The following is a 27,213-nucleotide window of genomic DNA, read 5'->3' on the forward strand; positions in this document are numbered from 1 at the left end:
TGGATGTGATATAATGCCTTCAACTTCCTTTCGTCAAATAACATCAATTTTTCGAACCTGCTCTACTGCCAATCTGCCTCCCCTATTCGACACTTGGCCGTGAGGCTGTCTCCTCTAGTGATTGGTTTCAAAACTAGATTAAACAAGTCCTGGATGATGATGTATTAATTCATTTTGTCTCGTTGTTATGGGCAACTTGGATTCATCGTAAAAAAACAAACTTTTGTAATGACCTTCCTACTACGCAAACTATTTTGATGGCCTATAAACTTTGTCATTGGAATGTGATTCCTAATCTATGGTTATGAATCAACCTATAGCTCTAACTGCAATATCCTAATTGTGTTGAAAGTTGGATCAAGACTCTCGCATTCTTTCTTTACTTTTGATATTGCAGATTTACAGCTATGGACCTTGTGATTGATGGATCTTGGAAGCAGGAATCTTTACAAGCTGGTGTTGTGTGGGTCACCTTTGATCTCCACAGAAAAGAAACTATTCCAATTTGTGGAGGCCTTAAAGTTGTCCTCCCCAATAGTTGAGAAAGTCCAAGCATGCCTAGTTACTCTATATTTCCACACCGCTAAGACTTATAGTCAATTTTTTTTTTTTTTTTGGCTAAAAAATTGCCTTTCAATGAGAAATATATTTTTCCAACACATACTTCTTTAGAAGGGTGAACTTCTTTAGTAGAGCAAAATCACTATCAAGAATGCAAGCTTTAGATTGCAAAGATTGAGCTTACAAAACATTGAGGTTCCAATCAAATGAATTTTGCCATCCCTTCTTCAAATATTTATGATTTGAATGACGAATCATATTGTGCCTATGTTTGATGATTAGGTGTGGGCAAAAGGTCATGATTTATGAACATTTATATTAGACGGAGAGATGAACTTATCCAACTTAACTTTTAGCTTTTCTTTTAAGGCTCATTATATGTCCATAAAATCTTTGATGACTATGATGACAAATGGACATGTTTGAGTGGGTTTTAATTGGGTTAATTTAAATTGTTGCTTTTGGAAAGCCAAACCAAACCTGCACAACAAGTAATAGGGCTTAATTGAGTTGACTTGTCCTAGGGAAATTTGGCAAAGAAAAAACTAAACGAATAAAAGGCATAATTAATACAAATACAAACTAAAGAATTAAGTATAACAGACATTTTGTTCTTGGAGTTTATAATTGCATTTTGATTGAATATTGACATAAGTAAAAATGAAGAGTAAGGTAGACAAAGAAGAAGTCATTTTCTTTTGAATATATAGTATCAATCATTGAGAAACAAATCCTTGGAAATGTGGTAGATACTCAATTCTAAGCTTTTCGCATTGTGATACACATCAACGCTCTAATCTTTTTGCGGATGCTTCTCAATTCATACACGCTTTTAGTGGCATCAAGGCTTTCATATTGATTCTTAGCAATTCAATTGCAATTAAAAAATATATATATTTAGTGTCAAATTAAGGAAAAGTTAAAAATTTTAACATGCCTAGGGATTGTTTTAAGAATTATACATATGAATTAAGATACAATGTAACTAATTGCCTCTAATCTTATATAATAACAAGCAAGTGCATAAATTATTGGGAATTAAGCATTGTTTTCTTGCATTATATTCTCGATACAACTTCTCTACATGATAAGTTTCGATGCTCTATATTTGTTGTTCTCCCTCACATGATTAGCTTGAAACAAACTAATGTGATGATATTATTTTCTTTACAAATTTATTTGTCATTCCTCCATAGTTCGACAATCTTCAAAAGCCATTACAGTATACAACTAAGAGGTTATTTGGGATGTTCTAAATAAGTGTACTTTTTTACTTTTTATAAAAACATGTGTAGAAAAGTAGAGAGGAGATGTTAATTGACGTGACCCAAAAAAGATAACAAGATAAAAAGTGTGGACTAATTTGTCTTCCCAAACTTGGCCTAAATTGATAGCAGCAAAGACTTATTACCATGTTCACCCATAAAACATCTTATTAGCAAAACTTGTCTATATAATACTAAAGAGCATGAAGCTTGACTTGAACCCCATATTGCGGACGAACTGTTAAAACTTGAACTGGTGAGTGACTATAGGTTGGGGATAAAGTGAAGGCATAGCGTTGCAGAATCATTGACAAAGCAATTTTTGTTTCATTGATTGCAAAGCTCGTGCCAACACAACTTCGTTGTCCAAAACCAAATGGAAGAAACACTGCTGGGTTGTTGTTGGTAGCTTTAGCAACTCCTTCTGAAAATCGTCCTGGTTTGAAAAGATACACATCATCTCCCCATATTTGAGGATCACGATGAAGTGCCAATGTCAAAATAGTCACATTTATATTGGCCGGAAGAATGAATTGTCCCAGTTTGACTTTTCGTTGAACTTTCCTTGTAATGTTGATGATAGGAGGATATAGTCTCAGAGACTCATTAATGATCATGTTCATCTATACAAAAAGGAATAGAAAAGTCCAGTTAATGTTGAATGATATGTGTTCTTCAGTGTATTTGTACAAAAGGATAAATAATCTGATTTTGTGATCACTAGTGTTAATGTACCTTTTTCATTCTTGGAATGCCTTCTGCATGTGGATCTTGTTGGCCAAACAATTCAAGGACCTCCTTTCTTGCTTCCTCTTGCCAATCTGTATGGATTGCTAGAAGAAGAACAGACCATGCAAGCAAGGTGGTTGTAGTTTCCTGTCCAGCAATGTAAAAGGCCTTACACTCATCAACCACATTTTCCACTGTAATCCTCTAATTCTCATCTGCATCGTTACTTTGCCTTCACAAGTAGCCCAAGAAGATCAGCCCCATAGTTGTCTACTTCTATCATTGTGTTTTCTCTTTTCTTTATAATCTCTAAAATTGAATCTCGTGTCCCGTGTTCAAGTTTTTCTGATTCTATATCATCGGTACTTTTCTAAATTTGACTGCACAAATATAAAATGATCAATCAAAATTAGGATGAGAAAGACAACCCACGCTTCTTGTAAGGGAAATAGTTTAGTACAATTGAATAGATCAACTAATTATATTTTACAACATCAATTGTTAGATAATGTCTCAATGGGACCGCATAATTAAATGTGGTGTTATCATTTATAAGATGCCTACAATTTAAGTGATTCAATTTAGTTAATAGGCTTAAGGGTATATGTGTTATGGACCTAATGTGTAGATACAAGTTATATAATTTCTATTTTTATGAGGGGCAGAAATAGAAATTAAAACATATTGGTTAAAGTTGGTTTTCATTCTTTTTGAACTTCCACAACCTTTCAGTTTTGAAAACCAATAAATAGAAATTAAAACCAATAATGGTTAAAGTTGGTTTTCATTCCTTTTGAACTTCCACAACCTTTCAGTTTTGAAAACCAATTACAACCTTAAAAGGTTATGGTCCCTATTCCTTCCCAAGTGGGAAAAAAAAAAAAGAACACTGCCATTTTTCTTTCTAAATCCTCTCAAGGAGAAACATAAGGCACCAAAGGGGAAAGGATTAGAAGGCAATAACATAATCAATAACAAAGAGTTCATTGATAATCACGCTTCCGTTTAACCGTTCATCAATGGATTCAGGTATGTCATTTTGTCTTGATTTATTGATAATACACATGGTAAATTATCCAAAGTGTAAGGTTTATGTTCTGAAATTTATGTTGACAATTGGTATCAGAGCATGCATATCATGTGTCTTATCAGAATTGATATGCTTTATTTTCCTTGAATCAGATTCTGAATTTTCTTATGGATGTAAATTCTGTTTTTTCCTGTTTTGTTCTGTGAAAATGGCAATCTGTTTTCTGGAATTGTAAAATGATTCGGTGGGCAGTTTTTTTTTTCTCTCTCAAATGGATGAACATCATGTATTTATATATATATAGATATATCTTGCGATTTGATCGGTTTAATTTTGAACATCATAAAAAAAAAAAAAAAAAAAAAAACTATTTATTTTTTGGACCCGTCAATTCTATTTATATATGTATATATATAATTGGAATTGTTGCAGATTATATAACATATATGGGGTCACAAATTTAAAAATCTTTAAATTTAATGTAATTTCATACAACGTCTACAGAAATTTAATTTTCTAACACTCTCAATATTAGTCAATTCAAACAAGATGTCACAAAAGTGATCTCTCTTGTCTAGATTGTTTTATATGGAATGTTTTGAAGTTCATGTCTGTGTATCTCATGCGGCTATTTATCGGTCCAAAGACATGATTAAGACTTGGCAGAATTACACACACATTTTGTGGTGATAAACATGTGCCAATTGTCAAGAAAACCTAATATGAAAAATAAATCCATCAAAAGATAGATTTGTTATTTGACATAACTTATTGTCAATGTTTGATCATTACAACAAGAATACCACTTACAGTTAATATCACTACCCAAAGGCTTGGTATTAATGTTGTGCTAGGTATCTTAAGATGTTGTCATTAAATTAATTTATTTAGAGATTATCTGTTTGGTAACTTAATGTGAGCATAATTGTTTATTCCTTTTATTTTCTTTTCTATTCAGCTTTAATGTCGACTACTTCAGTCTCTGCCAACATGAACAATGTTCCAATGTTAAATGGAACAAACTTTAAGGACTGGAAAGAGAACATATTGATTGTTCTCGGCTGCCTGGACATAGACTTGGCATTAAGGATACCAAAACCGAATGCTCTCACTGCACAAAGTACTCTTGAGGAAACTGTGTACTTTGAAAAGTGGGATCGTTCTAACAGGCTAAGTCTTATGATCATGAAGCGTGGGATTCCAGAAGTTTTTCGGGGTGCAATAACAGAGGATGTTACCGTTGCCGGTGAATTTCTTTCAGAAATTCAAAAGCGTTTTGCTAAAAACGATAAAGCTGAAACAAGCACGCTTTTAGCAAGCTTGATTTCAATAAAATATAAATGCAAGGGTAATGTTCGCGAGTACATAATGGAAATGTCTCATCTTGCTTCAAAACTTAAGGCACTAAAGCTCGACCTATCTGATGATTTGCTCGTGCATTTAGTTCTCATCTCTCTTCCTGCACAATTTAACCAATTTAAGGTTAGTTATAACTGCCAGAAGGAGAAATGGACTCTCAATGAGCTCATTTCATTTGGTGTGCAAGAGGAAGAGAGATTGAAGTAAGAAAGGACTGAAAGTGCTCATCTGGAAAGCACCTCCAAGCATACGGGCAAAAGAAAGCATAAGGGAAAGGAAGTTGCTATTCCTCAGGGTCCGGAACCAAAGAAACAGAAAGTGCAGGATGGTTGTTTCTTTTGTGGCAAGCCCGGACACAGAAAGAAGGATTGTGCCAAATACGTCGCCTGGCGTGTAAAGAAAGGTACATTTCATGTTTTGGTCTGTTCTGAAATAAATTTAGCTTCAGTACCAAGAAACACTTGGTGGGTAGATTCTGGTGCTGCTACTCACATATGTGTTTCTATGCAGGGTTGCCTGAACTACCGAAAGCCAACTGATGCTGAAAGATACATCTTTGTGGGTGATGGCAAGTCAATAGAAGTGCAGGCAATAGCGCACTTTAGATTATTACTGAAAACTGGTTATTATTTGGATTTATTAGACACTTTTGTTGTACCGTCCTTTAGACGGAATTTAATTTCTGTTTCTGTATTGGACAAATTGGGATATTATTGTTCTTTTGGAAATATGAAGTTTAGTATGTCTATTAATTCCAATGTTGTTGGTACTGGTTTACTTAATGTGTTTGATAATCTATATTTGCTCGAAACTATTGCATCTTATAATGCAACCTTGCACGTGGAATCACGAGGTACAAACCGTAAATTAACTAAGGAAAATTCAGCCTCATTATGGCACAAACGCCTAGGTCACATCTCTAAATCTAGAGTTGAGCGCCTTGTGTCTGATGGAATTTTGGACTCTCTTGATTTTTCAGATTTTGATGTCTGTGTTGAGTGTATCAAGGGAAAACAGACCAAAATAAAAAATATGGTGTCCATAGGACTACAGATGTCTTAGAATTAATTCATACGGACATTTGTGGCCCATTCCCTATGGCGTCTTGGAATGGTCAACAATATTTTATCACATTCATAGACGACTATTCCAAATATGGGTATCTATTTCTTATCCATGAGAAATCACAGTCTTTAGACGTATTCAAAAAATTTAAGGCCGAAGTTGAGTTACAACTCAACAAACGGATTAAAAGTGTCAGGTCTGACCGTGGTGGTGAATACTATGGCAGATATGATGGATCAGGTGAACAACGTCCAGGACCGTTTGCAAAATACCTGAAGGAATGTGGAATCGTCCCACAATACACCATGCCAGGATCACCTAGCATGAACGGTGTATCTGAGAGACGAAACCGGACTCTTAAGGATATGGTAAGAAGTATGATCAGTCATTCTACTTTACCAGAGTCCCTCTGGGGTGAGGCTCTAAAGACAGCAACTTATATCTTAAATCGGGTGCCAACTAAAGCAGTTGTAAAAACACCTTATGAGCTTTGGGTTGGGAGAAAGCCTAGTCTAAAACATTTGCATGTGTGGGGGTGTCCTGCTGAGGCGAGGCCTTATAAACCTCATGAACGAAAATTGGACTCTAAAACCATTAGCAGCTACTTTATTGGCTATGCCGAACGATCACGGGGTTACAAGTTTTATGATCCCACAAATAGGTCAATATTTGAGACGGGAATTGCAACATTTTTTGAGGATGTTGAGTTTGGGAGGAGAAATCCAGTTAGAGACATTGTCTTTGAGGAGGAAGCAGGAGTAATCCCACTTCCTACTACTATTTTTGACCAATCATAGGTTCTTATACCTGTCATTGCTCGAGAAGTAATTTCGGATCCTCAACCAGACAATGTTGTTCAAGATAATATAGTTCAAACCCCCATTCAAGATGAGGTAATTGTTCCTGAGGAACAAACTCTACAACCTCAACCTCAAGAATCTGTGCCATTAAGGCGATCCACCAGAGAAAGGAGATTTGCATTTTCAGATGATTATATTGTATATCTCCAGGAACATGAGGTAGAAAATGGAATGTCGAAAGATGATCCAATCAACTTTCGTCAAGCCATGGAAAGTTCCAACTCTCATAAGTGGATAGAAGCCATGAATGAAGAATATAAGCACTGCAAGACCACTTAAGTTATATTGTGACAATAAGTCTGCAGTTTTATATTCCAATAACAACAGGAGCTCGACAAAATCAAAGCATATTGATATCAAGTTCCTAGTTGTAAAAGAAAGAGTGCAGAGTGGACAGATTTCCATAGAGCACATTGGGGCAAACTCCATGATAGCGGATCCACTTACGAAGGGACTACCACCCAAGGTCTTTCATGAGCACACTGCTCAGATGGGTGTTGTTCTATTTGAGAACATTCTGGTTTAGTGGGAGTTTGTATTTATATTACTGCTTTATGTCAGCCTTGAGTTTTATCTATGTAATTAGATTAATTTCTGTAGAAATGAAATATTCAGTTTATTACGCTCTGTTACGTATTGTGAAGTATTGATCTCAATAAAGTTAAGTAGGACCAGTTGGAAATAGGCATGTATGGATCACATCACATGTAATTTCCATGCTACGCATCCATGATTGATCTATGTCATTTAGCTGTATTAGTATACGTGACCATTGGTGGGTCGAGTTACGATTGATGTAACGAAGACCGCTTTGATCCTATATTAATATAGTTAATGGACAAGATTATTTGGATACCCTCAAGTTATGATAACAGATTTCTGAGCTCACTAAAGTTAAGCACATTTTTCAGGATACATATGTGGTCCAGTGGGAGATTGTTAGATAATGTCTCAATGGGACCACATAATTAAATGTGGTGTTATCATTTATAAGAAGCCTACAATTTAAGTTATTCAATTTAGTTAATAGGCTTAAGGGTATATGTGTTATGGACCTAATGTGTAGATACTAGTTGTATAATTTCTATTTCTATGAGGGGCAGAAATAGAAATTAAAACATATTGGTTAAAGTTGGTTTTCATTCCTTTTGAACTTCCACAACCTTTCAGTTTTGAAAACCAATTATAACTTTTAAAAGGTTATGGTCCCTATTCCTTCCCAAGTGGAAAAAAAAAAATAAGAACACTGCCATTTTTCTTTCTAAATCCTCTCAAGGAGAAACATAAGGCACCAAAGGGGAAAGGATTAGAAGGCAATAACATAATCAATAACAAAGAGTTCATTGATAATCACGCTTCCGTTTAACCGTTCATCAATGGATTCAGGTATGTCATTTTGTCTTGATTTCTTGATAATACACATGGTAAATGATCCAAAGTGTAAGGTTTATGTTCTGAAATTTATGTTTACACTACTATAGTGACATCTCTCTTACATTATATAAATTATTTGTTTTGATAGTATTAATGATTTTCTATTAAAACAAATTATAAATAAAATCAAATTTTAATAATTTAATAATGTAGCTACAAAAAAAAAACTAAAATTCATTTACAATTCGGATAATTCGGATTTAACTTGGGTCGGGCTTACACAGACAACCTCAGATTATAATTTAGACTTGGACAGATTTAGACAAATCTCAACATAACTTGGGTTGAATTTGGATAACTTCTCCACTCAACCGAATCACCTCCAGTTGCACCCCTCGTTTATTTTATGCTCCGGTTGACTGTTGCGTCATCTTTTAGAAATATTATTGTCGTAAATTCCAAAGATACCCCCTCGCCATTACTCCTGTAAATACCCACCGAACTAATCAGAAATCACAAAAAGGAAAAAAAGTACACCACCACCGCCAAACTTATCATATCAAACTTTAGCTACTTTTTAGCGTTGTCACAGTTGAGCCTGTTAACATATAATATACATATAATATATCCCCCACTATGTATAGCTGTAACCTTGCATCTGTAAAGGCTCCATGTGTAGCTGTAAAGAAGAGAACTTCACTTTAGCTTTAGTAAATTCCAGGCATCCGATGCTAATTGTCTCCCTCTCCTCTCTATAAAGAGAGGGAGCTTGCTCTCTTGTAATTACACTGAAACATAATATAATAACACCAACTTTCAGTCCCTCTCTTTTTCTCTCCCTCGTTACCAAAATCACATGGTATCAGAGCTTAGAAACACAATTCTGGCATCCCTCAATTTTAGGTCTTAGTTCCGTACACAGTGGACTATACCAAACAGCTCGGAATTTCCCTACGATCCCAACGGCACCAAGCCCATCACCAAACAAGCCTTCACGCGCTCTCACGCGCCGCTTCTTCTCTCGGCGCGTCTCTGCTTCCGTTGCCACTCTCACACGCGCTGCCACGCGCCTTCCATCCTGCCCTGTCGTGCGCCGTACCTGCTACCGTGCACCAGCGTGCGCCGTTCGACTACCGTGAGCCGCGCGTGCGCCGTTCCGCTATTGTGCACCCGCGTGCGCCATTCTGCTAACATACGCTGCCAGTCCCCTCTGCTACCGTGCGCCGCACGCCCTTCCTGCTAACGTGCGCCGCTGACCTCATTTTCCACCCTGCTGACATCATCCTTGCACAGCCCACCTTTCCTAGCTATTTTCGACCTTCCGGACTCACTGGTACACTCTGTTTTACCTAATTTTGCTCCTACAGGTCTCTCCCTATCCATTTAGCCCTCCTCCACTATTATTATGGATCGTCCTGATGCCTCCCATCCTATTTCCGTTATTTTGGATGGTTCCAACTATGTTCTATGGGCCCAAGCCATGTCTTCCTTCCTCAAAGGAAAGAAGCTCTGGCGAATTATCACCGGGGACATCACCCAACCGGTCAAAGACACTGCTGAAACCACTATTTCCCCTGCTACTCCTACATATGAAGATCGCCTTGAGGAATGGGACAGTAAGAATTACCAAATCATTACCTGGTTTCGGAATACGTCTGTTACCTCTATCAGTCTTCAGTTTGGCCGCTTTCAGCTTGACTCTGTCACCACTCCTGCCAAAGATATCTGGGATTTTTTGAAAGAATGCTACCAGACTACTGGTCTTGCTCATCAATATCAACTTCAGAGCCAACTTCATCGGATGCGCCAAGAATCTAGTCAGTCCATCAATGACTTCCTCTCTCAAATGTACTCCGTTTGGGACCAGCTTGCTCTTTCTGAACCAACTTGGCCTCACCAAGAAGATGCTGTTTTATTTACTGCTTATCGTAATCAGCAAAGGTTGGTGCACTTTCTTATGGCTCTCACTTCATCTTTTGAGCCTGTACGTGCCTCTCTTCTTCATCGCCATCCCTTGCCCACTCTGGAACAAGCTATTTCTGAGTTGCTATCAGAAGAGACTCGTCTTGGTACTCTCCAACCTCATCATGTGGACTCTGTTCTTGCCACTCCCCCGTTCCAACCATCATTCCCCCAGCGGACCACTGCCTGTCTCTACTGTCAGAATCGGGGCCTTCCTTCCACACATCTCCTGGTCAATTGCCCAGTCAGAACCTGCCGATATTGCAACAAACTTAGTCCTGGTCATCTGCAACAGGATTGTCTTCGCCATCCATCCCGCTCATCCTCCAACAACCACTCTTCTCGCGGTGGTTCTTCTCGGGGGGGCTTTCATCGTTCCAGGAACCAATCTCATCCTGGGAATCAGTTTCCTCACACCGCCACTGTTGCTGCTGCCGCTGAGGGTTTTTCTGAGTCTCCGGCTCCGTCTACCCCTCTCTTTTCTCCAACAGATGTCGAGGCCATGTTCAAACACCTTCTCTCCCCTTCTGGTACACCTCCTCCTACTGCTTTGTCTGTAATTCCAGGTAACTCTTCTTGGTATTTTGATTCTGCCTGTTGTAATCATATGACCTCCAGTTCAACTATATTTTCTTCTATCTCTTCCTCTCCTCATATTCCCTCAATTCAAACTGCTGATGGTTCTCTCATGACTGTCCGTCATCTTGGTACTGTTTCCACATCTTCCTTAACTTTACCTCAAGTTTATCATATCCCTGCTCTCACTTTAAACCTTATCTCTATTGGTCAATTATGTGAACTTGGTCTAACTGTCACCTTTTCTGCTACTCATTGTTTGGTGCAGGACCCTCAGACGAGGCAGACTATTGGGATCGGCCGTAAGCATGGACGTCTCTATGAGCTCATTCACCTTCATGTTCCTGCCTCTCCTCAGATTGCTGCTCCTGCCTCTGCTTCCTCATTATCTCCTTTTCAGCTTTGGCATTGTCGCTTAGGACATATTTCTATTACTCGCTTAAAGTCTTTGGTTTCTAGTGGACAATTGGGTCATGTAATTCCAGATACTTTCGATTGTATACCCTGTCAACTTGCCAAACAACCTGCTTTATCATTCAATAAAAGTACTTCTGTTTCCTGTGCACCTTTTGATCTTATACATTCGGATATTTGGGGCCCTTCCCCTACCACTACTATGGGGGGATCTCGTTATTTTGTTGTTTTCATTGATGATTTTTCACGGTTTACCTGGATTTTTCTCATGAAAACTCGGTCTGACCTCAAAACTCTTTATTATCGATTTGCCCAAATGATCCACACCCAATTTTCTAAAACCATCAAACTTTTTCGCTCCGACAATGCTATGGAATATCGGGATTCAGATTTCCTTTCTTTTCTTCAGAGTCATGGTACACTGCCTCATCGTTCCTGTGCTGGCACGTCCCAGCAAAATGGCCGTGCTGAACGGAAACATAGGCATATTCTTGACACTACTCGCGCTCTCCTTCTTTCTTCTTCCTGCCCTGAAAACTTTTGGGGGGAAGCTGCCCTCACTGCTGTCTACACTATCAATTGTGCTCCTTCCCCTGTCATCCATAATCAAACTCCATTTGAACGTCTGCATGGCACTCCCCCTCCCTATGCTAATCTTCGGGTTTTTGGCTCTGCCTGCTTTGTTCTCCTTCAATCTCATGAACGCACCAAGCTTGAACCGCGTTCTCGTCTTTGTTGCTTTCTTGGGTATGGAATTGAACATAAAGGCTTTCGCTGTTGGGACCCTCTCTCTAAACGTCTTCGTATCTCCCGCCATGTAGTTTTTTGGGAGCACCAAATGTTTTCCTCCCTATCCTCATTTCACTTACCTGCACTTTCCACTAATGTACTGTTTACTAATCCTTCCATCGATCTCTTCTCTGATGATTTTGATACAGGTCCCTCCGTCATTGAGACGCCCTTGCTCACTCCTGCTCCCCACCAGACTGCTCTCCCTGAAGGTCCACCTCTCCCTGCACCACCTCCTTCTCCACTGGTTCTTCCTCCCACCGATCCTCCTACGGGTCGACCACACCGGGTAACTCAACCTCCTATCCACCTTCGTGATTATATTGTTGGGTCTGCTGCCTTTTCTACTTATGAACCTACCTCCTATCGTGAGGCTTGTACTAATCCTCTTTGGCAGCAAGCTATGACTGATGAACTTCAGGCTTTGGACAAAACTCATACTTGGGATCTTGTTGACCTTCCTCCTGGCAAAACTGCGATTGGCTGCAAATGGGTTTACAAAATCAAGACTCATTCTGATGGCTCGATTGAACGCTACAAAGCTCGTCTTGTTGCCAAGGGTTTCAACCAGGAATATGGGATTGATTATGAGGAAACCTTCGCTCCTGTTGCTCGGCTTACCTCTGTTCGCAGTTTACTGGCTGTTGCTGCTGCTCGCCACTGGGAGCTTTTTCAAATGGATGTCAAAAATGCCTTCCTCAATGGTAATCTTCTTGAGGAGGTCTACATGCAACCTCCCCCTGGGTCTACTTTTCCCCCTCATAAGGTTTGCAAACTACAGCGTGCCCTCTATGGCCTCAAGCAAGCACCCCGTGCCTGGTTTGCTAAGTTCAGTTCTACCATTCATGACTTTGGGTTCACCTCCAGCTCCTATGACTCTGCTCTTTTTATCCGGACTACTCCTCATGGTACCACTCTTCTCCTTCTGTATGTGGATGATATGATTATCACTGGTAATGATGCAGCTGGTATTCTCCACCTCAAACGCTTTCTCCACCGACAGTTTGAGATGAAGGACCTTGGTACTCTCAACTACTTTTTAGGCCTTGAAGTCTCTCATGATCCTACTGGCTCTTACTTATCTCAGGCCAAATATGCATCCGATCTTCTGGCTCGTGCTGGTCTTACTGATTGCAAAACTACATCTACTCCAGTTGATCCTCAGATTCGTCTCACTCCTCTCGACGGGGCTCTCCTCCCTGATGCTACTCTCTATCGTCAGCTCGTCGGCAGTCTTGTCTATCTCACAGTAACTCGTCCTGACATTGCCTATGCTGTTCACATTGTTAGTCAGTACATGTCGGCTCCTCGCACTCCCCACTATACTGCTCTCCTTCACATCCTTCGGTACATCAAAGGCACCCTGTTCCATGGCCTTCACTACTCTGCTTCCTCATCTCTGGAACTGCGTGCCTTCTCTGATGCTGATTGGGCTGGGGATCCTACGGATCGACGCTCCACCACGGGCTTCTGTTTCTTCTTAGGGGATTCTCTTCTTACTTGGCGTAGCAAAAAACAATCCCTCACTGCCCGTTCTAGCACCGAAGCTGAATACCGAGCTCTTGCCGATACTACTCAGGAACTTCTCTGGCTTCGCTGGCTCCTCACTGATATGGGTATTTCCTCTTCTGGCGCTACCACTCTTTATTGTGACAATCAGAGTGCTATTCAGATTGCTCACAATGATGTTTTCCATGATCGCACCAAGCATATTGAGATTGATTGCCATTTCATTCGACAACATGTTACACGTGGTACTGTTCATCTTCTCCCAATTGCTTCTGCCGATCAACCTGCTGATATCTTCACCAAGGCTCATTCTCCTGGGCGCTTTCGTGATCTTGTTTCCAAACTCAACTTGGTCGATGCCTACCCTCCTTGAGTTTGCGGGGGGCTGTTAACATATAATATACATATAATATATCCCCCACTATGTATAGCTGTAACCTTGCATTTGTAAAGGCTCCATGTGTAGCTGTAAAGAAGAGAACTTCACTTTAGCTTTAGTAAATTCCAGGCATCCGATGCTAATTGTCTCCCTCTCCTCTCTATAAAGAGAGGGAGCTTGCTCTCTTGTAATTACACTGAAACATAATATAATAACACCAACTTTCAGTCCCTCTCTTTTTCTCTCCCTCGTTACCAAAATCACAGAGCCGATTCAATGTGGGTGTGCTGGGAAGCATAGCAATCCTTGTTTCGAGCTTTGTGTGTCTTTACGTGTTCTTGGTTCTGATCAAGCTCTTTCACAAACTATGGTTGAATCCAATTCACATACAACGTGTGTTGGCTTCACAAGGAATCAGAGGCCCTGCTTACAAATTCATCCATGGAAACACCGAAGAAATGCTGAGGATGAGAACCGAATCCATGAGCAGACCCATGGATTTATCCCATCAAATATTTGCTAGACTCCAGCCTCATTTACACTCTTGGCTCAAGATTTACGGTACTGATCATTTTATTTTTATTTCTTTTCAGTCTTAGTTTCATTCATGTAGTTTTAAATCATGGTATTTGAGCGTCTAATATCTAATAGTATCACAAATAATATGTATCACAACTGATCGTGATTTTTCTTTTTTTTAAAGAAAAAAAAAAAATCTTAAACAACTCGTCTAACACTCAAGGGTCTTTTTAAAGCTTAACACTCAAGGGTCTTTTTAAAGCTTATTATGGATCTCGTTTCGATAATTCGAACTGTTCTTATGAAATTCTAAATATATATCATTCATGAAAAATTTAGGTCAATTTAATAATCGTAATATTTATATGTTATTATATTATTCACTAATAAATGAATGGTCAATTTAAAAAATATATTTGTCATTTATTTTTTGGAGACAAATGAGATGAAATAAAAATATTATGATTATTGGATCAAAGTAAATTTTTTCAGTGATTATATACATTGAGAGCCTTATAAAATGAACGGTTCAAATTATCAAAATGTAACCACCCTTTAGCCCCTCAAACTCTCCCATGTTGAGATATTAATATGAGAGAAGCCGAATTCAATGCTAAATGTAATTTCCAAAATGAATTATTTGTAAATTGTTAATAAATCGTTTTAAAAATATTAATTTGGTGGGTGTTTGAGGTTTTTATTTATTTATTTATTTATTTTTGGGCTTTTTTGTTATTTTATTTTTTTAATTTATATTTTATTTTTGTCTTTAATGAATCTTTTTTTTAAAAACAAAAACTTTACACTTTTGGATTCTATTCGATTAGATGGACCAAAAAAATAAAAAGTTTTGCATTTAAAAGAAAAAAAGAAAGGACAAAAAAAAAGAGAAAACAAGTTTTTTTATTTTTTTGTATTTAAAAATATATTTTTTAAATTCTTCTATGCAAGGCAGACAGAGAAACAAACATAATTCTGAGAAAATATTATTAATGACTAAAATATTAAAAAACTAATATAACTTTTATTTATTTATTATTATAGATGGAATGACAATTTTTTTTTTTTTTTTTTTTTTTTTTTTTTTTTTTTTTTAACATAATTGTTGAGCCAGTTTGCATTTTGACAATCCCACATCAGCCAAGTTGAGACCAGTTGGATAAAATGCTTCACGTGTTGTGTCATTGTGCCCGGTGTAACTTATTTTAAGTTAAAATTTGTTAATGGGAAAGTAAAAATTAAAAACATTGCTTTTTTAATTTTTAAATAATTAATTTTTTTAACATATTTAAATTATTTATGCCTAATAAATTGTAAGTAGAAATTCTAGCAAACAGTTTAGCATAAACTTCTAAATTAAAATAAGTTACAAAGTAGCTTAATCTGCACCCATTGCCAATTAGCCGGAGTCAAATTTCAAAATAATTAATCTGTTGAAATAGATGGATTCTGTTAAAAATTGAAGTCAATATTCAATTCATAGTGATACACAATGCAAATCAGACAGTTTCCTTATGAAATTACCGAGTTATTGGGTTCAAAAACTGATTCAAACCCAACCGATTTGCTATGTAGTAGCTGGCTTTTACTTCCATGGTTTCATTACACTATGATTTAAAGTTAAATTTTTGTTAATTAATTAATTAATTAATTTTTTGGTGTGAAATAGGAAAGAATTTTCTTACATGGAATGGTCCAAAAGGTCAGTTAGTTATTACAGAATCAAAATTTGCCAAAGAAATACTTCAAAATAAAGAAAAAGCTTATCCACAAATGAAAACTGAAGGCTCCTTAAAGAAGTTGTTAGGTAACAGCCTTGTGACATCGGAAGGTGAAAAATGCTCAAAGTTATGGAAACTAGCCAACCATGCTCTCTATGCAGAGAGCTTGAAAGTATGCTTCTACTAAACTTGTTGTTTTATTATTATTATTATTATTAAAATGCATATAAGAAAATATTATAAAAGTATAAAATGGATAAATTAATCGTAAATTAGTGGAGTGCAAGTTGATGTATAATGTGAATCATGTCCACTTACAAAGAGGGTATTGGTGTCATATGCACTTCAGTGAGTTATAGTTAATTTTCTCATTTCTAATTTTTATGATAGTTCTCCAATAAAGATTTCATAATGCATCATTGTTACCAAATAATTTTTAATTTTGGAGAAATTACATCTATAGAAATAAGAATTTTTGTGAATATTGAGTTGATAATACAAAAAAAAAAAAAAAAAAAAAAAAATGATGTATATGTATTGTGTAGAATATGGTTCCAGCAATGATCTCCAGTGTAGAGATGATGCTAGAAAGGTGGAAGCAACATGAATGTGAAGAAATTGAGGTATTGAAGAGTTTAGAGTATTAACATCACAAGTTATTTCAATGACAGCTTTTGGGAGTAGTAATTTGGAAGGGAAAGACATATTTGAGATGTTGACAAAGTTGGGTATTATAACTTCCAGAAATGTTTTCAAAATCAAGCTTCCTATCTTCAGGTAAATTTATTTTGTCAAATTTCAATCTTATTAATAGTAATCCCAAGGTGATCATATTTTGATACGATTTAATGTGGCATTGTACACGGATTAGCAATTTCATTTGATGGGGCTACTTCCTAAATAAAGGTGGGATCAATCATATGATGCGGCCAATAAAATGCAAGGCATCACATTGAACGATACCTAAATTTATTAATCATAATATTACTTATAAATTAATAATTAGGGAATATTTCCCTATAAAGTTTTCCTTGATTTATTTTTTGTCTAATTGATATAACATAATTTCATCCAGATAAAAAATAAAAAATCTTATAATAGAATACGAATCATCAACAAGGGAACTTTTGGCAAAAAAAGCAAAAAGACAAAAAAAAAAAGAAAAAGAAAAAAAAATTAGAGTAGAGAATTCCAAAATCATAAACATGTTGGGTTTCTATTATTTGACTGATTAGCTTTAGCTTTTCTTTCAATTAAGCGGGGATGACAATTAAATGTAGATGATTAGTCATTATCCTTTCCTCTTTTTTTTTGTGTGTGTTTTTTGTGTTTTTTGTTTTTTTTTTTTTTTTAACCTTTTCATTAAATTGACCATTTCATGGAAGTAGAGCTTTTAGGCCACTGCCTGATGGTTTAGAAAATACAACATCCACCTCCTAGAAAAGAAAACTTCTATTTGTAATGGTAGTTCAATATTAAAATAACGAATGGTATTGATATCAACATAAATTTCAGAACATAAACCTTACACTTTGGATCATTTACCATGTGTATTATCAAGAAATCAAGACAAAATGACATACCTGAATCCATTGATGAACGGTTAAACGGAAGCGTGATTATCAATGAACTCTTTGTTATTGATTATGTTATTGCCTTCTAATCTTTTCCCCTTTGGTGCCTTATGTTTCTCCTTGAGAGGATTTAGAAAGAAAAATGACAGTGTTCTTATTTTTTTTTTCCCACTTGGGAAGGAATAGGGACCATAACCTTTTAAAAGTTGTAATTGGTTTTCAAAACTGAAAGGTTATGGAAGTTCAAAATGAATGAAAACCAACTTTAACCATTATTGGTTTTAATTTCTATTTATTGGTTTTCAAAACTGAAAGGTTGTGGAAGTTCAAAAGGAATGAAAACCAACTTTAACCAATATGTTTTAATTTCTATTTCTGCCCCTCATAGAAATAGAAATTATACAACTAGTATCTACACATTAGGTCCATAACACATATACCCTTAAGCCTATTAACTAAATTGAATCACTTAAATTGTAGGCTTCTTATAAATGATAACACCACATTTAATTATGTGGTCCCATTGAGACATTATCTAACAATCTCCCACTGGACCACATATGTATCCTGAAAAATGTGCTTAACTTTAGTGAGCTCAGAAATTTGTTATCATAACTTGAGGGTATCCAAACAATTTTGTCCATTAACTATATTAATATAGGATCAAAGCGGTCTTCGTTACATCAATCGTAACTCGACCCACCAATGGTCACGTATACTAATACAGCTAAATGACATAGATCAATCATGGATGCGTAGCATGGAAATTACATGTGATGTGATCCATACATGCCTATTTCCAACTGGTCCTACTTAACTTTATTGAGATCAATACTTCACAATACGTAACAGAGCGTAATAAACTGAATATTTCATTTCTGCAGAAATTAATCTAATTACATAGATAAAACTCAAGGCTGACATAAAGCAGTAATATAAATACAAATTCCCACTAAACCAGAATGTTCTCAAATAGAACAACACCCATCTGAGCAGTGTGCTCATGAAAGACCTTGGGTGGTAGTCCCTTCGTAAGTGGATCCACTATCATGGAGTTTGTCCCAATGTGCTCTATGGAAATCTGTCCACTCTGCACTCTTTCTTTTACAACTAGGAACTTGATATCAATATGCTTTGATTTTGTCGAGCTCCTGTTGTTATTGGAATATAAAACTGCAGACTTATTGTCACAATATAACTTAAGTGGTCTTGTAGTGCCTTCCAAAATACGCAACCCAGTGACAAAATTCCGCAGCCATATCCCTTGGTTTGATGCCTCATAACATGCTACAAATTCTGCGGCCATGGTGGCTGAAGATATGAGCGTCTGCTTTGCAGACCTCCAAGAAATTGCTCCGCCAGTTAACAGATAAATATAGCCTGATGTGGATTTCCTACTGTCTTGGCATCCAGCAAAATCGGAGTCGGAATATCCAATGACCTCTAACTTATCCGATCTCCTATATGTGAGCATATATTCCTTTGTTCTCTGTAAATATCGCATAACACGCTTGACTGCTTTCCAATGATCCATGCCAGGATTACTTAAATATCTGCCTAACATGCCAACTATAAACGCAATATCCGGACGCGTACATACTTGAGCATACATTAGACTCCCTACAGCCGAGGCATAAGGAATCTTCTGCATTTCTTGAATTTCAAGACTGCTCTTCGGGCATTGGTTGAGACTAAACTTGCCTCCCTTAGCAACCGGGATTTCACCTGATTTACAATTTTGCATGCCAAATCTATTGAGTACTTTTTCGATATAGTTCCTTTGTGATAATCCCAGAATACCCTGAGAACGATCTCGGAGTATTTCGATTCCTAATACAAAGGAAGCATCACCAAGATCTTTCATTTCAAAATTCTTAGATAGAAATCTCTTGGTGTCATGCAATAAGTTTATATCGTTTGTGGCAAGCAATATGTCGTCAACATATAAAACCAAAAATATGTGTTTACTCCCACTGAACTTGTGATACACACATTCATCAACAACATTAGTTTCAAAACCATACGAAGTGAGAATTTGATGAAATTTGAAGTACCACTAACGAGAAGCTTGTTTGAGTCCATAGATGGATTTAGTCAATTTGCAAACCATATTCTTTGGGTCTCCTGACACAAAGTTTTCTGGCTGTACCGTAAAAATTGTTTCTTTAATGCCACCATTAAGAAAAGCTGTTTTGACATTCATCTGATGCAACTCAAGATCAAAATATGCAACAAGCGCCATAATTGTCCTAAAAGAATCTTTCGAAGAAACTGGAGAGAAAGTTTCTTTAAAGTCAATTCCTTCTTTTTTGAGTAAAGCCTTTGGCTACAAGACGTGCCTTATACCTCTCCACATTACCATTTGAATCCCTTTTGGTTTTAAATATCCATTTACAACCTACGGGCTTCGCACCAACTGGTAATGAGACAAGTTCCCAAACTTTATTGTCTTGCATAGACTTATATTCTTCATTCATGGCTTCTATCCACTTATGAGAGTTGGAACTTTCCATGGCTTGACGAAAGTTGATTGGATCATCTTTCGACATTCCATTTTCTACCTCATGTTCCTGGAGATATACAATATAATCATCTAAAAATGCAAATAACCAGAGAAAGGAGATTTGCATTTTTAGATGATTATATTGTATATCTCCAGGAACATGAGGTAGAAAATGGAATGTCGAAAGATGATCCAATCAACTTTCGTCAAGCCATGGAAAGTTCCAACTCTCATAAGTGGATAGAAGCCATGAATGAAGAATATAAGTCTATGCAAGACAATAAAGTTTGGGAACTTGTCTCATTACCAGTTGGTGCGAAGCCCGTAGGTTGTAAATGGATATTTAAAACCAAAAGGGATTCAAATGGTAATGTGGAGAGGTATAAGGCACGTCTTGTAGCCAAAGGCTTTACTCAAAAAAGAAGGAATTGACTTTAAAGAAACTTTCTCTCCAGTTTCTTCGAAAGATTCTTTTAGGACAATTATGGCGCTTGTTGCATATTTTGATCTTGAGTTGCATCAGATGAATGTCAAAACAGCTTTTCTTAATGGTGGCATTAAAGAAACAATTTTTACGGTACAGCCAGAAAACTTTGTGTCAGGAGACCCAAAGAATATGGTTTGCAAATTGACTAAATCCATCTATGGACTCAAACAAGCTTCTCGTTAGTGGTACTTCAAATTTCATCAAATTCTCACTTCGTATGGTTTTGAAACTAATGTTGTTGATGAATGTGTGTATCACAAGTTCAGTGGGAGTAAACACATATTTTTGGTTTTATATGTTGACGACATATTGCTTGCCACAAACGATATAAACTTATTGCATGACACCAAGAGATTTCTATCTAAGAATTTTGAAATGAAAGATCTTGGTGATGCTTCCTTTGTATTAGGAATTGAAATACTCCGAGATCGTTCTCAGGGTATTCTGGGATTATCACAAAGGAACTATATCGAAAAAGTACTCAATAGATTTGGCATGCAAAATTGTAAATCAGGTGAAATCCCGGTTGCTAAGGGAGGCAAGTTTAGTCTCAACCAATGCCCGAAGAGCAGTCTTGAAATTCAAGAAATGCAGAAGATTCCTTATGCCTCGGCTGTAGGGAGTCTAATGTATGCTCAAGTATGTACGCGTCCGGATATTGCGTTTATAGTTGGCATGTTAGGCAGATATTTAAGTAATCCTGGCATGGATCATTGGAAAGCAGTCAAGCGTGTTATGCGATATTTACAGAGAACAAAGGAATATATGCTCACATATAGGAGATCGGATAAGTTAGAGGTCATTGGATATTCCGACTCCGATTTTGTTGGATGCCAAGACAGTAGGAAATCCACATCAGGCTATATTTATCTGTTAACTGGCGGAGCAATTTCTTGGAGGTCTGCAAAGCAGACGCTCATAGCTTCAGCCACCATGGCCGCAGAATTTGTAGCATGTTATGAGGCATCAAACCAAGGGATATGGCTGCGGAATTTTGTCACTGGGTTGCGTATTTTGGAAGGCACTACAAGACCACTTAAGTTATATTGTGACAATAAGTCTGCAGTTTTATATTCCAATAACAACAGGAGCTCGACAAAATCAAAGCATATTGATATCAAGTTCCTAGTTGTAAAAGAAAGAGTGCAGAGTGGACAGATTTCCATAGAGCACATTGGGACAAACTCCATGATAGTGGATCCACTTACGAAGGGACTACCACCCAAGGTCTTTCATGAGCTCACTGCTCAGATGGGTGTTGTTCTATTTGAGAACATTCTGGTTTAGTGGGAATTTGTATTTATATTACTGCTTTATGTCAGCCTTGAGTTTTATCTATGTAATTAGATTAATTTCTGCAGAAATGAAATATTCAGTTTATTACGCTCTGTTACGTATTGTGAAGTATTGATCTCAATAAAGTTAAGTAGGACCAGTTGGAAATAGGCATGTATGGATCACATCACATGTAATTTCCATGCTACGCATCCATGATTGATCTATGTCATTTAGCTGTATTAGTATACGTGACCATTGGTGGGTCGAGTTACGATTGATGTAACGAAGACCGCTTTGATCCTATATTAATATAGTTAATGGACAAAATTGTTTGGATACCCTCAAGTTATGATAACAAATTTCTGAGCTCACTAAAGTTAAGCACATTTTTCAGGATACATATGTGGTCCAGTGGGAGATTGTTAGATAATGTCTCAATGGGACCACATAATTAAATGTGGTGTTATCATTTATAAGAAGCCTACAATTTAAGTGATTCAATTTAGTTAATAGGCTTAAGGGTATATGTGTTATGGACCTAATGTGTAGATACTAGTTGTATAATTTCTATTTCTATGAGGGGCAGAAATAGAAATTAAAACATATTGGTTAAAGTTGGTTTTCATTCCTTTTGAACTTCCACAACCTTTCAGTTTTGAAAACCAATAAATAGAAATTAAAACCAATAATGGTTAAAGTTGGTTTTCATTCATTTTGAACTTCCATAACCTTTCAGTTTTGAAAACCAATTACAACTTTTAAAAGGTTATGGTCCCTATTCCTTCCCAAGTGGGAAAAAAAAAATAAGAACACTGTCATTTTTCTTTCTAAATCCTCTCAAGGAGAAACATAAGGCACCAAAGGGGAAAAGATTAGAAGGCAATAACATAATCAATAACAAAGAGTTCATTGATAATCACGCTTCCGTTTAACCGTTCATCAATGGATTCAGGTATGTCATTTTGTCTTGATTTCTTGATAATACACATGGTAAATGATCCAAAGTGTAAGGTTTATGTTCTGAAATTTATGTTGATATCAATACCATTCGTTATTTTAATATTGAACTACCATTACAAATAGAAGTTTTCTTTTCTAGGAGGTGGATGTTGTATTTTCTAAACCATCAGGCAGTGGCCTAAAAGCTCTACTTCCATGAAATGGTCAATTTAATGAAAAGGTTAAAAAAAAAAAAAAAACAAAAAACACAAAAAACACACACAAAAAAAAAGAGGAAAGGATAATGACTAATCATCTACATTTAATTGTCATCCCCGCTTAATTGAAAGAAAAGCTAAAGCTAATCAGTCAAATAATAGAAACCCAACATGTTTATGATTTTGGAATTCTCTACTCTAATTTTTTTTTCTTTTTCTTTTTTTTTTTGTCTTTTTGCTTTTTTTGCCAAAAGTTCCCTTGTTGATGATTCGTATTCTATTATAAGATTTTTTATTTTTTATCTGGATGAAATTATGTTATATCAATTAGACAAAAAATAAATCAAGGAAAACTTTATAGGGAAATATTCCCTAATTATTAATTTATAAGTAATATTATGATTAATAAATTTAGGTATCGTTCAATGTGATGCCTTGCATTTTATTGGCCGCATCATATGATTGATCCCACCTTTATTTAGGAAGTAGCCCCATCAAATGAAATTGCTAATCCGTGTACAATGCCACATTAAATCGTATCAAAATATGATCACCTTGGGATTACTATTAATAAGATTGAAATTTGACAAAATAAATTTACCTGAAGATAGGAAGCTTGATTTTGAAAACATTTCTGGAAGTTATAATACCCAACTTTGTCAACATCTCAAATATGTCTTTCCCTTCCAAATTACTACTCCCAAAAGCTGTCATTGAAATAACTTGTGATGTTAATACTCTAAACTCTTCAATACCTCAATTTCTTCACATTCATGTTGCTTCCACCTTTCTAGCATCATCTCTACACTGGGGATCATTGCTGGAACCATATTCTACACAATACATATACATCATTTTTTTTTTTTTTTTTTTTTTGTATTATCAACTCAATATTCACAAAAATTCTTATTTCTATAGATGTAATTTCTCCAAAATTAAAAATTATTTGGTAACAATGATGCATTATGAAATCTTTATTGGAGAACTATCATAAAAATTAGAAATGAGAAAATTAACTATAACTCACTGAAGTGCATATGACACCAATACCCTCTTTGTAAGTGGACATGATTCACATTATACATCAACTTGCACTCCACTAATTTACGATTAATTTATCCATTTTATACTTTTATAATATTTTCTTATATGCATTTTAATAATAATAATAATAATAAAACAACAAGTTTAGTAGAAGCATACTTTCAAGCCCTCTGCATAGAGAGCATGGTTGGCTAGTTTCCATAACTTTGAGCATTTTTCACCTTCCGATGTCACAAGGCTGTTACCTAACAACTTCTTTAAGGAGCCTTCAGTTTTCATTTGTGGATAAGCTTTTTCTTTATTTTGAAGTATTTCTTTGGCAAATTTTGATTCTGTAATAACTAACTGACCTTTTGGACCATTCCATGTAAGAAAATTCTTTCCTATTTCACACCAAAAAATTAATTAATTAATTAATTAACAAAAATTTAACTTTAAATCATAGTGTAATGAAACCATGGAAGTAAAAGCCAGCTACTACATAGCAAATCGGTTGGGTTTGAATCAGTTTTTGAACCCAATAACTCGGTAATTTCATAAGGAAACTGTCTGATTTGCATTGTGTATCACTATGAATTGAATATTGACTTCAATTTTTAACAGAATCCATCTATTTCAACAGATTAATTATTTTGAAATTTGACTCCGGCTAATTGGCAATGGGTGCAGATTAAGCTACTTTGTAACTTATTTTAATTTAGAAGTTTATGCTAAACTGTTTGCTAGAATTTCTACTTACAATTTATTAGGCATAAATAATTTAAATATGTTAAAAAAATTAATTATTTAAAAATTAAAAAAGCAATGTTTTTAATTTTTACTTTCCCATTAACAAATTTTAACTTAAAATAAGTTACACCGGGCACAATGACACAACACGTGAAGCATTTTATCCAACTGGTCTCAACTTGGCTGATGTGGGATTGTCAAAATGCAAACTGGCTCAACAATTATGTTAAAAAAAAAAAAAAAAAAAAAAAAAAAAAAAAAATTGTCATTCCATCTATAATAATAAATAAATAAAAGTTATATTAGTTTTTTAATATTTTAGTCATTAATAATATTTTCTCAGAATTATGTTTGTTTCTCTGTCTGCCTTGCATAGAAGAATTTAAAAAATATATTTTTAAATACAAAAAAATAAAAAAACTTGTTTTCTCTTTTTTTTTGTCCTTTCTTTTTTTCTTTTAAATGCAAAACTTTTTATTTTTTTGGTCCATCTAATCGAATAGAATCCAAAAGTGTAAAGTTTTTGTTTTTAAAAAAAAAATTCATTAAAGACAAAAATAAAATATAAATTAAAAAAATAAAATAACAAAAAAGCCCAAAAATAAATAAATAAATAAATAAAAACCTCAAACACCCACCAAATTAATATTTTTAAAACGATTTATTAACAATTTACAAATAATTCATTTTGGAAATTACATTTAGCATTGAATTCGGCTTCTCTCATATTAATATCTCAACATGGGAGAGTTTGAGGGGCTAAAGGGTGGTTACATTTTGATAATTTGAACCGTTCATTTTATAAGGCTCTCAATGTATATAATCACTGAAAAAATTTACTTTGATCCAATAATCATAATATTTTTATTTCATCTCATTTGTCTCCAAAAAATAAATGACAAATATATTTTTTAAATTGACCATTCATTTATTAGTGAATAATATAATAACATATAAATATTACGATTATTAAATTGACCTAAATTTTTCATGAATGATATATATTTAGAATTTCATAAGAACAGTTCGAATTATCGAAACGAGATCCATAATAAGCTTTAAAAAGACCCTTGAGTGTTAAGCTTTAAAAAGACCCTTGAGTGTTAGACGAGTTGTTTAAGATTTTTTTTTTTTCTTTAAAAAAAAGAAAAATCACGATCAGTTGTGATACATATTATTTGTGATACTATTAGATATTAGACGCTCAAATACCATGATTTAAAACTACATGAATGAAACTAAGACTGAAAAGAAATAAAAATAAAATGATCAGTACCGTAAATCTTGAGCCAAGAGTGTAAATGAGGCTGGAGTCTAGCAAATATTTGATGGGATAAATCCATGGGTCTGCTCATGGATTCGGTTCTCATCCTCAGCATTTCTTCGGTGTTTCCATGGATGAATTTGTAAGCAGGGCCTCTGATTCCTTGTGAAGCCAACACACGTTGTATGTGAATTGGATTCAACCATAGTTTGTGAAAGAGCTTGATCAGAACCAAGAACACGTAAAGACACACAAAGCTCGAAACAAGGATTGCTATGCTTCCCAGCACACCCACATTGAATCGGCTCTGTGATTTTGGTAACGAGGGAGAGAAAAAGAGAGGGACTGAAAGTTGGTGTTATTATATTATGTTTCAGTGTAATTACAAGAGAGCAAGCTCCCTCTCTTTATAGAGAGGAGAGGGAGACAATTAGCATCGGATGCCTGGAATTTACTAAAGCTAAAGTGAAGTTCTCTTCTTTACAGCTACACATGGAGCCTTTACAGATGCAAGGTTACAGCTATACATAGTGGGGGATATATTATATGTATATTATATGTTAACAGCCCCCCGCAAACTCAAGGAGGGTAGGCATCGACCAAGTTGAGTTTGGAAACAAGATCACGAAAGCGCCCAGGAGAATGAGCCTTGGTGAAGATATCAGCAGGTTGATCGGCAGAAGCAATTGGGAGAAGATGAACAGTACCACGTGTAACATGTTGTCGAATGAAATGGCAATCAATCTCAATATGCTTGGTGCGATCATGGAAAACATCATTGTGAGCAATCTGAATAGCACTCTGATTGTCACAATAAAGAGTGGTAGCGCCAGAAGAGGAAATACCCATATCAGTGAGGAGCCAGCGAAGCCAGAGAAGTTCCTGAGTAGTATCGGCAAGAGCTCGGTATTCAGCTTCGGTGCTAGAACGGGCAGTGAGGGATTGTTTTTTGCTACGCCAAGTAAGAAGAGAATCCCCTAAGAAGAAACAGAAGCCCGTGGTGGAGCGTCGATCCGTAGGATCCCCAGCCCAATCAGCATCAGAGAAGGCACGCAGTTCCAGAGA

At 35.9% G+C, this 27,213-nt stretch overlaps 1 long non-coding RNA gene and 1 pseudogene across 2 annotated transcripts in view; one reads left to right on the plus strand and one right to left on the minus strand.

The window, feature by feature from the left end:
• Positions 1-1,592: 1,592 nt before the first annotated feature.
• Positions 1,593-27,213, minus strand: part of LOC114271298 (cytochrome P450 CYP749A22-like) — a 34,324-nt pseudogene continuing 8,703 nt past the window's right edge. The window contains exons 6-10 of the transcript XR_014344591.1: positions 26,161-26,455; positions 24,315-24,538; positions 23,713-23,944; positions 2,562-2,935; positions 1,593-2,449 (exon numbers count right to left, since the gene is read on the minus strand). The product of XR_014344591.1 is annotated as a cytochrome P450 CYP749A22-like (transcript). The remainder of the gene's footprint in view (positions 2,450-2,561; positions 2,936-23,712; positions 23,945-24,314; positions 24,539-26,160; positions 26,456-27,213) is intronic.
• Positions 5,196-5,702, plus strand: LOC114314822 (uncharacterized). Its single transcript, XR_014345317.1, has 2 exons — positions 5,196-5,347; positions 5,455-5,702. It is a non-coding gene; the product is annotated as an uncharacterized LOC114314822 (long non-coding RNA).

The sequence above is a fragment of the Camellia sinensis genome, chromosome 11 (assembly GCF_055761805.1).
Source record: "Camellia sinensis isolate YWXY chromosome 11, ASM5576180v1, whole genome shotgun sequence".
Lineage (NCBI taxonomy): Eukaryota > Viridiplantae > Streptophyta > Magnoliopsida > Ericales > Theaceae > Camellia > Camellia sinensis.